Source organism: Procambarus clarkii, chromosome 40 (genome assembly GCF_040958095.1).
Source record: "Procambarus clarkii isolate CNS0578487 chromosome 40, FALCON_Pclarkii_2.0, whole genome shotgun sequence".
In the NCBI taxonomy this organism is placed as follows: domain Eukaryota; kingdom Metazoa; phylum Arthropoda; class Malacostraca; order Decapoda; family Cambaridae; genus Procambarus; species Procambarus clarkii.
Genome location: NC_091189.1, coordinates 25,118,459 through 25,122,889, shown reverse-complemented (window position 1 = coordinate 25,122,889; position 4,431 = coordinate 25,118,459).

Below are 4,431 nucleotides of genomic sequence, written 5' to 3'. Positions count from 1 at the left end.
TTGTGTGTACATCAGTGAGTCCGGGTGTGTGTGTGTCAGTAGCAGCGGCCTGGTATGGGCCACTCCTGATTGTGTCCCATTCGTCTCTTGGTTTACATTGTAGCCAATGCTCTTTTTGTCCACTAAAATCTTTAATGTCGGTATCATGTCCCCGTTGTTTCTTCTTTGCTCCAGTGTGTTAAGGTCTAGTATTCTTAGTCTTTCTGCGTAACTCAACTCCCTAAGCTCGGGAACAATCTCACCCTCCCACAGCTCAGGGGTTGTAGGGTGAGAACTCACCCTCCCACAGCTCCTTTAACTCCTACACTTCCCCTAAAAGCACGATCGTCAAGTGCTTTTAGGCTCTGGGTCAACAATTGTGGGCGGGTGGTAGTGAAGGTGGTCACCAATGGTCCGGGGCTGTGTGTGTTGGGGGACCTGTCCCAGTGTCCCGTGACGACCCCTTGTTCAGAGTGACTGTGTGTGGGGGGGGCTGTCCCAGCGTCCCGGGACGACCTGTTGTTCAGAGTGGCTGTGTGTGGGGGGGGGTGGACCTGTCCCAGCGTCCCGTGACGACCTGTTGTTCAGAGTGACTGTGTGTGGGGGGGGGAACCTGTCCCAGCGTCCCGTGACGACCTGTTGTTCAGAGTGACTGTGTGTGGGGGGGGGGGGGAACCTGTCCCAGCGTCCCGTGACGACCTGTTGTTCAGAGTGACTGTGTGTGGGGGGGTGGACCTGTCCCAGCGTCCCGGGACGACCTGTTGTTCAGAGTGACTGTGTGTGGGGGGGGGAACCTGTCCCAGCGTCCCGGGACGGGAATATTGGTGTGTTTATGGGTGTCTTCCAGCGTTGATGGGTCTTGTATCTTGTACTGGCAACTTTAGTGCTCTGGTGGAGTGAGACTTTATTGTCTCTGATGGAGACACTCACGTTGGTGTGTACTCACCTTGTTGTGGCTTGCGGGGGTTGAGCTCTGGCTCTTTGGTCCCGCCTCTCAACCGTCAATCAACAGGTGTACATGTTCCTGAGCCTACTGGGCTCTATCATATCTACATTTGAAACTGTGTATGGAGTCAGCCTCCACCACATCACTGCCTAATGCATTCATCTGTTAACTACTCTGACACTGAAAAAGTTCTTTCTAATGTCTCTGTGGCTCATGTGGGTACTCAGTTTCCACCTGTGTCCCCTTGTTCGCGTACCGCCAGTGTTAAATAGTCCATCCTTGTCTATCCTGTCAATTCCTCTGAGAATTTTTTATGTGGTGATCATGTCTCCCCGAGCTCTTCTGTCTACCAGCGACGTGAGGTGCAATTCACGCAGCCTGTCCTCATAACTCATGCCTCTTAGTTCTGGGACTAGTCTAGTGACATACCTCTCAACGTTTTCCAGCTTCGTCTTGTGCTTGACAAGGTACGGGCTCCATGCTGGGGCCGCATACTCCAGGATTGGTCTTACATACGTGGTATACAAGGTTCTGAATGATTCCTTACACAGGTTCCTGAAGGCTGTTCTGATGTTAGCCAGTCTCGCATACGCCGCTGATGTTATTCTTTTAATGTTTGCTTCAGGAGACAGGTTTAGTGTGATATCAACTCCTAGATCTTTCTGTCCGTTTCGTGAAAGACTTCATCTCCTATTCGGTATCCAGTGTCTGGCCTCCTATTTAATCCTCCTAGTTTCATTACCTTACATTTACTTGGGTTGAACTTTAGTAGCCATTTGTTGGATCATTCTCTCAGTTTGTCTAGATCATTTTGTAGCCTCGTACTAACTTTCTCTGTCTTGATCCTCCTCATAATTTTTGCATCATCACCAAAAACATTGAGAGGAACGAGTCTATACCCTCTGGGAGATCATTTACGTATATCAGAAAAAGTATAGGTCCAAGGACTGACCCCTGCAGGACTCCACTGGTGACTCCTCGCCACTCCGAGACCTCACCCCTCACGGTGACTCGCTGTGTCCTGTTGCTTAGGTACTCTCTTATCCAGAGGAGTAACTTCCCTTTCACTCCTGCTTGTATCTCCAGTTTGTGCACTAGTCTCTTATGTGGTACTGTGTCTAAGACTTTCTGGCAGTCCAGAAATATGCAGTTTGCCCAGCCCTCTCTCTCTCTTGCCTGATTTTTGTTGCCTGGTCATAGAACTCAATTAAACCTGTTAGGCATGATTTGCCATCCCTGAACCCATGCTGATGTTGTGTTACAAAGTTTTTTCGCTCCAGATGTTCCACTAGCTTTTTTCGCACAATCTTCATTATCTTGCATGGAATGCAAGTTAGGGACACTGGCCTGTAGTTCAGTGCCTCCTGCCTATCCCCCTTATGCCTATCAGTATAGTGTGGAGGAAGAGCTTGGACACGGGGAAGATACCAGATGCGCTTAAAGCAGCAGACACAGCCCCTCTACACAAGGGAGGGAGCAAAGCATTGTCAAAGAATTATAGACCAGTTGCACTAACGTCCCACATAATAAAAGTATTTGAGAGAGTGATCAGGAGTCAGGTCACTAGTTTCATGGAGACCAATGACCTCCACAACCCAGGCTAACATGGATTTAGAGTGGGAAGATCATGCCTCTCACAGCTACTTGACCATTACGACAAAATCACTGAGGCATTAGAAGAAAAACAGAATGCAGATGTGGTATACATGGATTTCGCAAAAGCTTTCGACAAACGTGACCATGGAGTGATAGCACACAAAATGAGGTCAATGGGAATAACCGGTAAAGTAGGACGCTGGATACTCAGTTTTCTGTCGAACAGAACACAAAGAGTAACTGTCAACCATATAAAATCAAGTCCAAGCGCAGCTAAAAGCTCTGTACCTCAAGGTACAGTCCTTGCACCACTGCTTTTCCTTATTCTCATATCAGATGTAGATTAAAATACAAGTCACAGCTTCGTATTATCATTTGCAGATGACACAAAAATCAGCATGAAAATTACCTCTGCTGAAGACATTGAAAAACTACAAGCAGATATTAATAAAGTTTTCGACTGAGCAGCAGAAAATAACATGATGTTTAACAGTGATAAATTCCAGGTACTCAGGTACGGTAAAAATGAGGACCTTAAACATAATACAGGGTACAAAACACAATCAAATGTGCCCATAGTAGGAAAACAGCATGTAAAGGATTTGGGAATAATGATGTCTGACGACCTAACGTTTAAGGAGCATAACCAAGCAAATATTGCGTCAGTCAGAAAAATGATAGGATGGATTACGAGAACTTTCAAATCCAGGGATCCCATCACATTGGTTGTACTCTTCTAGTCACTTGTGCTGTCCCGTCTTGAGTATTGCTCAGTACTCACTTTCCCCTTCAGAGCAGGAGAGATTACTGAAATAGAGGGAATACAGAGAACATATACGGCACGCATAGACGCGATAAAACACCTAAATTATTGGGACCGTCTCACAGCTCTCCAAATGTACTCGCTAGAAAGACGACGAGAGTTATATCAAATAATATACACGTGGAAAATACTGGAGGACCAAGTACCAAATCTACACAGTAAAATAACAACATACTGGAGTGAACGACATGGAAGAAAATGCAGAATAGAACCAGTGAAGAGCAGAGGTGCCATAGGCACAATCAGAGAACACTGTATAAACATCAGAGGTCCGCGGTTGTTCAACGTCCTACCAGCGAGGATAAGAAATATTGCCGGAACAACCGTGGACATCTTCAAGAGGAAACTAGATAGTTTCCTCCAAGGAGTGCCGGACCAACCGGGTTGAGGTGGGTATGTGGGCCTGCGGGCCGCTCCAAGCAACAGCCTGGTGGACCAAACTCTCACAAGTCAAGCCTGGCCTCGGGCCGGGCTTGGGGGAGTAGAAGAACTCTCAGAACCCCATCAACCAGGTATCAACCAGGTACCCTTCTTGTATATTGGGACCACATTGGCCGTCTTCCAAATTTTTGGCAGTTCACCTGTTACCAGTGATTTGTTGTACACCATGGAGAGTGGCAGGCACAGTGCTTCTGCTCCTTCCTTTAGTATCCATGGTGAGATTCCAGCCTTTGTCACGTCCAAATCTAGCAGATGCTTCCTCACCTCCCACTGATAATCACAAACTCCTCTAGTGGTGTCCGGGTTGATGTTCCCTCTCTTTCCTCTGGGACTTCTCCTTGCTCTGAGGTGAAGACCTCCTGGAATTTTTTATTGAGTTCCTCGCACACTCCCTTGTCGTTTGTAGTGAATCTTTCTGCCCCCACCCTCAGTTTCATTACCTGTTTCTCCACTGTTGCTTTTCTCCTGATGTGGCTATGCAGCAGTTTGAGTTGAGTCTTAGCCTTGCTCGCTATGTCATTTTCATATTGTCGTTCTCTAGTGTTCTGTTGTTTCATTAGTTTCTCCACGCCCTTTTACTTAGTTGCTTTGCTAGCCTACATCTCTGGTTAAGTCATGGGTTTCTCATCTGCATTTAAATTTTTTC